Source organism: Anser brachyrhynchus (assembly GCF_964034855.1).
Source record: "Anser brachyrhynchus genome assembly, chromosome: 3".
Lineage (NCBI taxonomy): Eukaryota > Metazoa > Chordata > Aves > Anseriformes > Anatidae > Anser > Anser brachyrhynchus.
The window spans coordinates 89,317,763-89,331,128 of NC_137696.1; the positions used below are offsets into that span (position 1 = coordinate 89,317,763).

The 13,366-nt window shown below is 41.8% G+C and overlaps 2 long non-coding RNA genes across 2 annotated transcripts; both read left to right on the top strand.

The window, feature by feature from the left end:
- Positions 1-1,201: 1,201 nt before the first annotated feature.
- Positions 1,202-12,946, top strand: LOC308193634. The gene is made up of 3 exons (XR_013949827.1): positions 1,202-3,116; positions 3,277-3,383; positions 9,884-12,946. It is a non-coding gene; the product is annotated as an uncharacterized lncRNA (long non-coding RNA).
- Positions 6,588-8,612, top strand: LOC308193633. The gene is made up of 2 exons (XR_013949826.1): positions 6,588-7,331; positions 8,258-8,612. It is a non-coding gene; the product is annotated as an uncharacterized lncRNA (long non-coding RNA).
- Positions 12,947-13,366: the final 420 nt, after the last annotated feature.

The window sequence follows — 13,366 nt, forward strand, 5'->3', positions numbered from 1 at the left end:
GATTTTAACTAGAAAACAATAGCTTTTTATTTGCATTTAGCAAAATAATTACTTATGGATTCAAGAGCAGTTATGGAACTTACATAGTTATTTTATTATTACTTGTGTCAAAATATATCATACTCATTTCTGTATTCTATATTTATTTTTAATGGTCTCAAATTTCATGCAGAGTGCTCATGCCAAAAAACAATGTTTTACATAATGGACTGTGCCCTTAGTCCTGTTAATTTCATTAGGATGATGGAAATATTAGCAGAACGGATATTTTAAAGCAGACGTGAATGAGAGCTAAGCAGCTGAGAGCACAAGGGAATTACAGTGTTCTGTTTAAGTTCTCAGTACTTTGCAGAGTTGTCGTGTATCTATAACATGACAAATGTTACAGAAATTGGGTACCTTTGTTAGAGTTTTTATTTGAGCAGCCAGGCCAGACACCATGGTTCCCTCCCTTCTGATATCTACTTCTTCCCCTGTTTGTTCTCTTTCCTCGACCTTATCTGTGACTTTTCTCCGTCATCCTCCAAGTGTCTAAATCAACACATTAAGCACAACTATTTTTAAGACCTTAGGCTCTGCTGAACGTGTGACTGCCTTCTCTGTACATCTCAGGAGAAGGCATCAGCCCATAGCTGCTGAAATGAAGCTCTGCGTTAAAACACTGAGATCCCAGGAGCATCTCCCACCTTATATAGATTAACATGAATTTTATTAGTGGAAAATTCCCTCTCTGAGTTAAATGCATGCAGCATTGAGCTGGCACATAGAGATGACCTGAGATCATCTTTGAAGCAGATTATCTGCATTTAGATGGACCAGATGACCTCCAGAGGTCCCTTCCAACCTCAGCCACTCTCTGATAAACTGGGTCAGATTTCTTTCCTAACAGGCTGGCCAACCTGTAAGTTTTTTATAAAGAAATAAGAAGCAGCAGCCAAATTACCATAGGGATTTGTCCCTGCCCTGTAGTCTTCAGTGGTGTCATTTCTATTCTGCAAAGTGTTGACTCACTGAAACACTTCCTGTGGCATATGTGGATGGAGAAATCTTTCTCCTGCCCACTTGGCTTCAAAATAATTAAATGTAGGATTCATGAATAACAGAAGAGGTTTCATTCAGTGCTTTGTCCCGAGTGGGTGCAGTTTGCAGGTGTTACTTTGAAAGGACAAAACAAAATCTGGTATGAAGGAATGACCTTGAAGACTGAGAGACAAATATTGTCTGCTCTTCGGCAGAATGACAGAACTACACAGAAAAACTAAGAGAAAACTAGGGAAGGCGTATTTTTAATGTAATTCAAGCCTCTCATTTTCACAGCCGTGGAGCAACCCAGAAGTGGGCTGCACAAAGATGTACTTGTTGACTCATTACCATAGACCGTGGAGGTGCAAGTGCATCTATCGCCTTGAAAACAGAAGCTTTGATCTCAGCATTGCTGCAGAAACCAGAGAGGTGAGAGATATGAACTGGCTTCCTGCCTCCTTTCTCCTTGCCTGCCCCCACTCTGGCATGATGAGAAGTGTGTATGGACATCCGTGCAAATCTGAACAATGTGAGTTAGAGTAACTACACCCTAACTTGGTTATGCTAATAGAATAACAAGACGTGGCAGTATTTCTCTTTTGCCGGAGGTCAGAGCACAACCCATTCTTAGTTATGACCTCTCCATCATGTTTTCTGACCACGGGGAAGCACTTGGGTTAGGAACCAAATGTTCCAAAAGCCATCTCTGTGAGAATGATAAAATGCAATTTGAATTCTAGCAAGCTGTCCCGGAGTAGCTTCTCATTAAATAGCTGCAATGATTGTAATTAAAGTTAGATAAAATAAATAAATAATATAAATGCTCTCTAAGATGTACAAAATTATTAATGGATAAAGCATAAACTGGAACCAGAGTCAGCTGCTTTATTTGAAGGTACAGTAGAAGACCAATAAATCCTGCAGGCAGATGAGTTGGAAAAAGCCAATAAAAATTATTTACCTAACCAGCCAGCCCACTTGCTATTTGGCTTGACAGATTCAATTTATTTTCTCCTTTTAAACTCATTTTTCCTCTCTTTATTGCAACAGTTTCTTGGTTTTTGGAAACAGCTGAGATGGAGTATAAAGTTGCGATTGCATTTCTCACAGGGTCTATTAGAGTCTGGGGAGCAGCAATCCCAGACTTTGAGACCAGATATGATATATCGAGCAGCTTATGTGTGATCTAGAGGCAGAGAAGCTGAAGTAAGACAGGGCACATGCCCAGATCTCTGATCTCAAAACATTATATTTCAACATTCGTACATTCGTCTTTCCCTTCACACAATGAGGAAATGGAGAGGAAGGGATTAAATAAATGTTTGCAAGCATGGTCTGATAGTGCCAAACACTGAATCATTTTAATACTGTAAGAAGCTATGTCATGGGTCACAGGAGAGCCTATTTACAGACTGTCAGCTGGTTTCAATATTGACCTGGAATGATCACCCCTCCAAGTTAAGAAAAAAGTTTTTGGTCTTGATTATGAAGTGCCAATTTAAATTTGACTGAGTTGTTTTCACAGGCACCAAGATCACCACTGCTTCTTGAATAACCAACCAATACTGCTGGAGAAACTCACTCACTTCACAACTGAGAGATTTCACTTATACCTTCTCACCCTGTGAGAGAATAAATTTGCTTGTCAATGACCGAACTTAAATCTGCAGCACTCTTTTTCCAGGGAGTTGAAGAAACTAAGTTTGAAGATATGCAAGATGAATAACTACGTGCCCTAGAAAAGCCATGCATCCTTGAAAATCAAAGAAACCTCAGTGGGCAGCAGCTTGCAGTTGAGCATTGGTGTAACGAGGCATTGAGTTTGGCACTCCGAATTCAAGGACTGGTGCCCAGCATCCGTGTCTGGAGTCGGAAAGATGTCCAGGTCATTCATGACTGCAAATCTTCACATAAGTGGAGCCATCAGCAGGGAGAGCACCAAGTGCAAAATCAGTGTTGGTGACAGAGAGTGGGTGAGACAGACTACTAAAATCTTGATGATCCCACTAAAATTAGCAATCAAGGATCTATATTTACCACTTTCAAATGGTTTCTAGAAGCTGCATGGCTGTGCACTTCGACACAAAATTAAGGTGAGAAAAAATTGTAGTTTGCTTTCTGCGTCTAAATTTGTGCTTCGTTAAGACGTCTGGCAAATTTAATTTCTGTGAGGCATGAATGAATATGCATCAGATCTCTCTTTTCACTGGACAAGGAGTAGCCCACATACCGAGGTAACCTTCTCTGTTGCAGCTCAGAGGGCTCAATGGGAAAGCTGGAAAGAGGTGCCTGAGATATCACGGCTGTTTGGTGGGGAAAAGGCTCAGATGGGTGACTGTGGGACATGTCCCATGCAAAAAGTAAGAGAGGCATTGGAGGGATTTGTAATTACCTTGTTCTTGGTCACTTTTCCTTTCTCCTTTTCTTCTTATCCCTCTAAGACTTGTAAAAGACAATGCAAAGATAATGGTAAGCGTAGGAAATAGTGGAAAGAGGGCAGAGTTACCTCAGTTTCCTCCATGTGTAACATCAAGGATTACAATTACAGTACTGAAAATGGGGTGAAGTTGAGATTAATTAGTGTGTGGTGAGTTTTTACTACGAAAGAAGAATTCAAAATTATAGTAGATGTATTTCTAGAATGAGACTCTATGGCTCAAAAGGACATGCTGTGTTCACCCATAGTGTTCACCCCACCAGGGTAGGAGAAGGGAGTCACTCTTCTGATTCATTAGAATGAGTTAAATGCATTGTTCACCGATTAAAAATAAACACGGAAGACCGTTGAGGGTGACATATTCACAGTTACCAATAACCGTCAAGCAGGCTGGTGACTGAAAGGCCAGGCCTTGCTCACTGCAGAGACATTTCAAGAGGTAGAGGCCACTGAAGGCGGTGTGGCAGGTGAAGGAGCAGGGACATAGATTCCAGACAAATCTCTGTGATTGCTGAAGACACGAAATTGTACTCGTTCAGCACCAGGGTGACCTTAGTCACCACTCTTTAATGTCATTTTTGTCTCAGGGTTCTCTAGCCACAGGCCTCCACCTGCGCCTCAGCCAGTGGTGACCAAACCTGTTTCATATGGACATCAGGTGTCTCTATGTAATGTAAAAGATCAAGTGGATGAACATCAGGTTTCAGAGGAGCAGTACTCTGTTAGTAAAAGACTAAGCTCTCCACACGTGTACTGTGTTGGGAGGGGAGAAAACCCTGTTGCATTTGACATCATGCTGTATTTTGTCAGGCATCAAAAGGGAGTTAACTAAGTACAACTTACATAAATACAAATATTTTAGTGCATTTCATGTCCACACCTGTCCTAGTCCTGCAAGTAGACGCAGAACTGGATCAGATCAATGTAATGATCCAATAAATACAATCAAATAAATAAATGGAAAAGAGAGGCCTACATTTATATGGAAGGAGATCTTGGATGCTCTCCGATGTAGCTTGGGGATACAATAAACATACTATGGGTTAATTTTAGAAATGTTTTAGCAAGTAATCAGTGGCATGGCTATGCAATGAGTCAGGGACTGCTGTGTGAAACCATGGATCAAATTTTCAGTAACCGGTTGGGCAGTGCTGACCTTTCTGAACAGAGAAACATCCATGGTATGTAACTGCTCATGGTCTGTAATTAAAAACCAAAACAAACAGAACACCTCTATACCATTCTAGCCTAAGACACAGATATTAAAGACTAAATAACATGAACTCCTGTTGACTTTAGCTAAGCCACCAAGGTAGCAGAGACCTCGAGACTGCTACTAATGGAAACCTTGGTAGTAGAGAAATGAGACAGGAGCCAATTAAATATAGAGGAGATGAGCCTGAATATTTTGGGTTCAAGCTGCTGACCAGCTGAACTCTTCCCTTACCCTGTGTCCTTTCTGACCACTGTGGCACTGTAATACAGCCACATAAATAGGTCTAAAAGAGGAGGAAAATTCCATGTTAAGTGAAGGTGTGTGGCTGAGCAAGGATGAAGAGAAATGGTTAGAAACAGGTTCTGGTGCAGCAGATTTTGGAGAGCCAATATTGACTGGAAAGTAGCACCTTAGTGCCACCTGTGACCAGGGCATGGAGCATGTCAGCATGTTCTGACATGTATTGCTGTACTAAGTGAAGTATTTAGCGAAGAAACTGAAATAAGCGGCAGAAACAACTGTGCTCAGCAGCCTGCTATTGGCAGGATGGCTTGTGGAGAAAGGGTGGTCAGTGGTTTGGGAGAGGTGGCCTTAGGCTGCTGTTTTGCAGCAATGTTTCTGAACACTGGAGCTTTCATATCATCAGCAAAGGGTGTGAAAAATTCTCAGCTAGTAACAACATTCCTACTGGTTGCATGGCCTTTCTCTGTGACAGCCACTTTAGATCTACTAATTAAGTCAATCTCAGTGCCTTTAACACAACACTGTCATTGGTACAGTGTGCTGCTGATTCTGTACAAATGTGTTGTAATACTTTATCTCAGGAGAGATATGGGTGGAAAATATCTCCACAGTTACCTTTACTACATTTTAAGCCTTCCACAGAATTAAAACCCATCTCCAGCTATGCTACATTCACTGACATCGATTAGGCTCCAATTCTCTCTTCAGTGCATCTTGTGTCAGCTGCTCCAGGCTGTCATCAGGGACTGATATGAGACATGGGTCATCCTCTGAGTTTTATGACCACGGGTATTTTAGCAGAAGCACAGCATTGCTCTGGCACAATGATGCCTTTTCTAGCACCCAAGTAAGGCTGTGGAGGGGTGTGTGCATGACACTGCCTTCTAAACGGTATGTAGGCATCTCTTTGTTATTATTCCACAAAGACTTCAGGCTTTTCCAGTGCAAGTTTTTCCAGCTCTGTATGGGCACTGGGGTGAGCATGCTCTCTAGCTGTTGCTGTAACCTGCCACATGCATCCCCCAGATTCCCTGATGTGCTGGTGTGGTTTGAAGAACAGCTTTAGATAAAGACAGTGGATGGGCCTTACCTTTTTCCACTCCTCTTTTGTTCCTATCCTTGAGGACTGAATTTTTTCACTAGAAAGACTAAAGAGAGCAAAATGGTAAAGAGTTGAAGAAAGTCAAACAAATTCTTTTGCTGACTCTGTTGACTGGCTGTGCTGTACTTTGCAAGAAGATAGATGCATTTTTTTCTATGCAATTTGGGTTCGTGATTGGAAAATGTTTTTAGTGTTTCTTTCCAGTAGGAGGTGAAGAGGAAGCTTTTTTTTTTTTTTTTGACACACCTGTTTAAAATTCATTCCTCTATCTGGTTTCAAAAATCATGGACAACAGAAGCAGACTGTGGTTTAACTCAACTGAGACAGTCAAAATCAGCTCATATTTTGGTGAGGCCTTCTGGGTGAGCTGACAAAAACTGTTCTGAATTATTTGCCTGTTAAATGCAGGATGTTTTCTAAAAAAAAAATTAAAAAAAAAAACAACACCCGACTGAATATTGGACTGTCAAAGAGGGGGAAAAATACATAACTAATTTAAAATTTATTTTTATACAGTTGCTTTCCTGGAAATCAGGGAACAAGAAGAAGGTACGCACTAGCTTAAATGGAGCTGCTTTCAGAGTTACAGACCATCTGTGGACAAGCTGCTTGAATGCTACTTCCTTTGGATGCCCATACCTCTGACTGGATGCTGGTCTGAACAAACTAACGTTTGTTCAAATTTTAACCTTTATTCCCCAGCAAAACAATTTCCAGCTAGGAAACAGATATACTTACAGAGGTGCAGATGTTACTCAGTTCTTCAACGCGTGTCAAATTCAAAGAATTAAATCGCTTATTCACAAAAAAAATACATTTAAGCCTATAAAAACTCCCAAGAAGAGCATTTTAGAATACATTTATTTAAACAGTATTTAAAAACTCACTATTCCTAGGAGCTGAGATCAGCAGCTACTATAGAAACCTTAATGCTTCATCATCTAACAAATTAAAAACAACGATAATATTAATGAATGCTTCAACGCTTACCATGTTTCATTAGTTAAAACACTCAATTTTATTGTGTCTTGAAGAACAAGAACAATCACATTAGCACTGTTTCCATTGCTCATAATAACAGCGTGGAGCTGAATAACCTAGCTAACTACTGCTGAACTGTACTGGAGTCACTGGGCTATAACAGCCCAGGTGATGCTAATTGAAGGTAACTGCTAATTGAGCTGCCAGGAAGCTGATTGAACTTCACCACTCCAATGTTTGGGCTCAGCTAAGCATTGTTTTTGGCGCTTCAGTTTCTTGCCTGTGTGACTGTGGATACAAAGGTTTCATTTCCACTTTGGATTGCTTAGGTAATGAATAGCTTGCGAATGAGGAAGAAGTGATATTAAAAAACACAGTTATTTCATTTTCTATGCATTGTGAAAGGGGATTTATTTCAGCTTCTCGTAAGTGCTGTTTTTATTCTGAGGGCTCTATTTTTTTTTTCTTAAAAATATTTTAATTCCAAGATTTTACTTAAAGATTTTTGTGGACATTTTGTGCTTCTTGTAACTATCATCATTTTTAGAGTATACAGATATAAAATTTCTATTGTATATGACCACTTATCAGTCCTAGCAGCCAGATACTTGTTTTAAGCTAGGTCAACAGGCAGGAGGATTTAGCTTGAGCCTGGAGCAAGATGAACATGTGCCTTTGGCATCGCAGCACGTCACCTTGCCTACTGTGCTGCTGGTCCCTGTAGCAAATGATGAGCAACTACCTAAAACTGCAGTTCAAGAAATGCATGAAGGATAAGGAGAAAAAATAATAATAAAAAAGATTTAGATGATCACCTCTTGTTGTAAAATGAACACAGGATTAATGTCCCTTTAGAAAGTCATCTGCTCTGAATGGCAATTTAGCCAGCTTTTTAAGGAGTAAATAGTAGGATGAGTAAATATGAGAACATTCTGTTAGTGAGATCTCAGTTTATAACTCATGATGGGTTTTGATACTGAATAGTTCTCAAATGCAGAGGGAAAACACGTAGCTACGATAGAAATGACATACTGAGAAATAAGGAGCTATTCTGGTGAGCAGTATGAGTTGAAAACACTTCCTCCACCCCAGGTGGGAGGTTTTTGTGAGAGAAGAAATAAATCCTAGCCAACAGTTTGTGGAAAGAAATGGTGCCAGTGCCTAAAACAAACAGCCCATTATATGGTGAAAAAAATGATGGAAATGATTTCCCTGAACCTAAGAAGTCTTTAATTTATTTATTTATTTTCCCCAGGAAATTTGCAGAGTCTTCAGATTGCAAGCAACCAACTTATTCCAGGAATGACGTATTTCCCTTGGGTCTGGGATCATGCTGTGGTCATTGAGATCATTATTTTGTTCCACCTTTTATCCATGCCATATCCTTTCTCCGTTCTTTCCAAAACCCTTTAAGCACATTCCCATTTGTGCTGTTCTGCTCTGAGGGAGTCGTGTGCTGGTCCTCACACTGACAAATGATAAAACCACCTCCTTGCCCTGAACCAAACTGCTGCCCAGGGTGGATAGATATTGATTAGGCTGAGGGACCCTCTGGGCAGGAACTGTGGATGAAAGCCAGACCTTGAAGAGAGTAGAAAAACATGCCTTAGTTTTGGGGGAAGTGAGTGTTACCCTGTTTCTCCTTCTGTGTCTGTCACGCACCACGTCTACACAACTACACCCGCGTATCAGTGTTTGCAGGTTTAGAATCTTGATGCAGAACTATCCTAAAATCAGTCCTCAGTGATATGTGTTTGGGAAACACTTCTCTGTATCCTGAAGAAGCTTCCTCTGTGTTAAACAGTGTGAAATAGAGAGACCCCCATTAAAAACACTTGCTGCAATGCAAATAAGGATCTTTTTCCACATTACATTTAGGTACATTACACATGTACCTAAAAGTGATCTGAGAAATTTCTCTGCTTGCTAAAACAAACAACACTGTCTCTGTAAAATAACAGGATCTGGAAGTTTTCTTTCTCTCAATGTCACCATGACCACGTATTTATTTATTTTTGTTAACTTCAGGGGGAAATCAGTATGAAGATATATACTTTTTTTTTTTTTCTCCTTCTTGAAAGCAGCTATAACAAGGGTAAAGCAGAGCTCATTCTCATAACTGAGAGACAGGCTGTTTCCCTTCCAGTAATATTTCTTTTGCAGAAAAGCTTATGCATAAAAATACCTTTTCCCAAAGTTAACATTTCAACAGCAATTTGAGCAGATAGATGCTCGTCGTAATTAGTGCTGCATTTCGTATCGAATGCTGTGCCGGTGGAGTTTTGTGACACCAGCTATATTCGTTATGGATCTCTCTCCACGTATAGGCAGTCGAGGGGAGGTATAATGTTGAGAGCAAAGTGCCTCCTGAGGACTTGGGAGTGTTCCTGTTTAACCACAGGTATAAGGTGATGAAATAGCTGAAGTCCTCGGAGGACATCGCCCTGACGCGTTAGGCAAACAGGAACGTGGGCTGCTTGTGATGCATTCAGACAGGAAAGAAAGGGCCGGGGAGGGGGTGAGGGAAACATTCATTTGGAAATTTCCAGCTGCAACTTTCTCCTAGCCGTGTTTGTGTTTTAAATACCACCCCCAGTCATGCTACCTAGGAAAACTTTCACTGCGGTGTGTGTTGCAGTAACAAAGAGTTAATCTTTTTGGGTCCTTTGCAAGAAGGACTGAAAGGAATATGTGGATATTGTAATTAAAAAAGTCCCCTTTCTCTTCTACCATTCATGAATGTTCGGCCTTTCCTCTAAGGGACTGGCTCAGTAAAATATCCGGATAACCTCCACTGCATTGCAGAAGCTTCCAATAAAAGGGAATCGAGGTTTCTTTCATCATTTTCTCATCAAACTCACACAATGATTTCAATCTGCAGTTTCACATTACACAGAGGTGGAACAAGGAGCTCTCTTCTCGTATTCACCAGCCTCCAAAGGACAGCTGCAAGATGCACAGGGCACTGGCAGCTTGCAAAGAAACTCTGTAATTGCAAATGGTCTATTCCTCCTGCTCCTGGGCACTGGCATGAGGAGCAGCCCGTTCCCAATCTTCTCCTTCAAAAATGTCCGAAAACACTACCGACAGCACAGCTTATGTGAAGTGATGCAAGTACTGTAATCACTGCATGTGTTTGTATGCCCTTGGCACGCATGTGGTTTGTAGTTCCAACTCAGTGGAAACATATGGAGAGAATTGCCTGAGCCATGGCAAACTTACCAGCGGGATGTCAGCGTCTCCCCTTAATAACCACGTGCCTGCTGTGTTCCCGTTAGCCAGGGGGTCCTGGTGACACTCGAACTGGCAAGTGGTCTGGATACTAGAGACAAAATAGGGAACTGAAGGCAAGTTTTGCCTGCTAGAGATATGCTCTGGTTTGTGCCCAGTCTCTTTCCTATGTTTACAGACATTTACAAGGATTTTCTGTGCTTACGCATGACTCTTCTTATGGTTGTGCTGAGGCACACACCACTGGAAGTGAACCGTGCTATAAGAGCCCTGTCTCTGGGGCTCAGCATAAATCCATCTTATTGGGTCAAGTGGTCTTTTTGCTGTAGGCAAGTAGAGGTCTTCTGGCTTTGGAAGGTCTCTCTAATTTCATGAGAGACCAAAATCACCGACATCCATGGGATGTCTAAATACTTCAGGTCAGCTTGAATGGAAATAAGGAAGAGAAGAAATTCACGTGAGGCTGGTGAGAAGAGCAGGAAGAGCATGCTGCTTTTCGGGCGCCCCAGCAACCGCTGTTGGAGCAGCTTCTAGGTCAGCAAACAGGACCCTGAGAACGGCAGTGATGGGGCTCTCAGTGCAAGAGCTCCACTGCTCTCCAGGTGTCAGGTGAGTTTTAGTGTCATCAGCTTCTGGCAATGCTGACTGTGAAGGATAACAGAGAGAGAGGAACTGCGAGCAAGTTTTGCATAGAGTGGTTGCTTTTACCCATGAATGTGCATGTGTATTGCTATATACGTGTATGTACACACAGTGGTCATAAAAGTGATGTAAAAACCTATTTGGGGCATGCAGGTGTGCCGTTATGGAGCTTCTTTGTTCTACTGTAACATTAAAGAAGGAGCCAGCAGATGTAATGGTTCTCTGCAAAGAGCTAATGCTGGATCACTGTTTAAACCACTCTGCAAGGGATCTCTCAGGGGATCTCATAATCACTTGAATTGCTTAGCTTGGAGAAAAAGTCACAACACTTTGTGAGTGCTGTAGAATTGGCAAACAAATTAGGACTTACTTTGGCACAATTCTTTTTAATAGCACAAGAGTAGAAAATATGCTGTTTCCTCTGCTCCTTGTTTGATTTATTAAAAAATAAGGAATTAAAAAACATTCTTCAAACAGGAAAAGAGCACTGCGTTTTTACTACCATCTGTTGAACGTGTTTGGAGAACCAGAAGTTTAATTTTCCATCCACTTGGAGGGATTTCTTGGAAGGTTTTTTCCCCATTCAATCACTTATTTACATTTCAAAGTGTAAAGGGAAATATGAATCTGCTGGGACCTAACAGTATCTATCAAAAGAAGCAGTTAAAAATCATGAAGTTACCAGTCTGTAAAATCCCTGCTTCACATTTGGTAGAAAAGAACCAAGGCATGAGGACATTTAATGCTGAATCATGAGAAGCAAGTGAACTGTGAAGGGAACGAGTCCATTGCATGAAATCTCCAGGAATCCAACCAAAAGCCTAGGTGACAAAAGCCTCCAAACTGGATTTTTTTTCCACCTGGTGCTGCAGGTCATGCTGATAGGGTTGCATACCTCAGTAAAGGATTAACAGGTCTAGAGAGAAGGGGTGGTCTGGATGGAGCATTCCCTATTCATGACAAGAGTATTGTGCTCAACACATATTCTTCTGTATTGTCCAAAAATATGTGGAATGAGTGGCAAGATCTAGAAGGTCACCCAAGGGTGAAGGAGAATACAGGAGAGGGCTCTAATGAGGAGAGAGGTGAGATGAACGTGTAGGGCTTGGGTTTCTCAGTGTCTTTAAGCAATGACAAATGACTTCAGAGAAGTTTGGTAGAAGGGCAGGAGGGGCAGGGTGACCAGTGGCACATCAGATTCCCTTTTATATTGGAATTTCTTGAGGAATCGTGCTTTCCACATACGTGCCAGAGCCTCTGAAAAATCCCCATTGAGGGTGCCATCTCCCATGCTGCAGTGGATTGAAGCAGGGATGCTGGAGCTGCCCTAACCACCGCTATTCCCAAACTGCCCTAAGCAGAGGCAGGTGGACAGGTCACACATCTTTTTCCACAGTGCCTCCATTAACAACTCAGCATTTTGACATGCACCATTTGATCTTCATTTTTACTTCTCAGACAGTAAATAGCAGCCATTCAGAAACAGTTACCAACTTGTTCATCTGCTCCTGCCAGGGGCTTCCTCCCTCAGGGAAGGTGACAGTGAGCAGTAGTGGAAGCAGCAAACACCCCAACTCTTTGGGTTTCTCAGACACCACACGTGAGCTAGCTGCTTGAGTGGCACCAACATGCCTCTCACTAGGAGACCTCCATGGCACCAGCAGAAATCTTGCATTTTCTGATGCTCATCGCTAAGCTGAATGGCAGCTGGAAGGCATGTTTTCTGGTACACCCAGGACCCCAGTACATTGCATCACAATGGGGGTTGTTATAAAAGTGAAAGGGTCTTTCCTGACCTCCCAGTGCTTACACCATGTCTCTGAACAGATTTTAAAGTTTGTCTCACTTTTCTTTCAGTGTCTGCAGCTGCCACACTGCACTTGCTGGACTTATGCATCCTCCATTACAACTGCTGTTCCTAAATGCTCCTGTATACATGCAATGAAGAGCCACTTGGGAGGGAGCATGTGCGCAGCACCTCTGCATGCAAACAAGGTTTCTTCTTTTGAGGCTTTGTCACTCCAAAAATAATTAAAGAAATAACAATGTTGCTGCAGAAAGCAGACAGAAACCAGAGGAAGGCACTATATATTCCACCTTTCTATCCCACCAGGAGACCCAAGCTATTTGCTGTCACAGTGTTTTGTGTGGCTGAGCCACACTTGACTCTAAGCATGTCTTAATGTTGTAAAAGTCTGCTCTGGAAGGTGGGCGATGAAAAGTTGGAAAGGTTTTGGTGAAGCAAGACTTGGTGAAGTTGCAACTCAGCTTGGGGGATGAAGAACTAATATGAAAGCCCTCTAAAAATCACACGGGAGTTTATGCTTTTCCTCACTGAGACTTTCTGCATCTGTCTTTAAAAAAGGGGGAGGATGAGAGGAATTGCCACTGTTGGCTCTATTCTTTCCAAGAACTTGCTGGCATACAGGAAGGTGCCTGCCTCAAGCCTGCATGAGAAATGGAGAAGCTAGATTTGCTTCTGTGGGTCTGC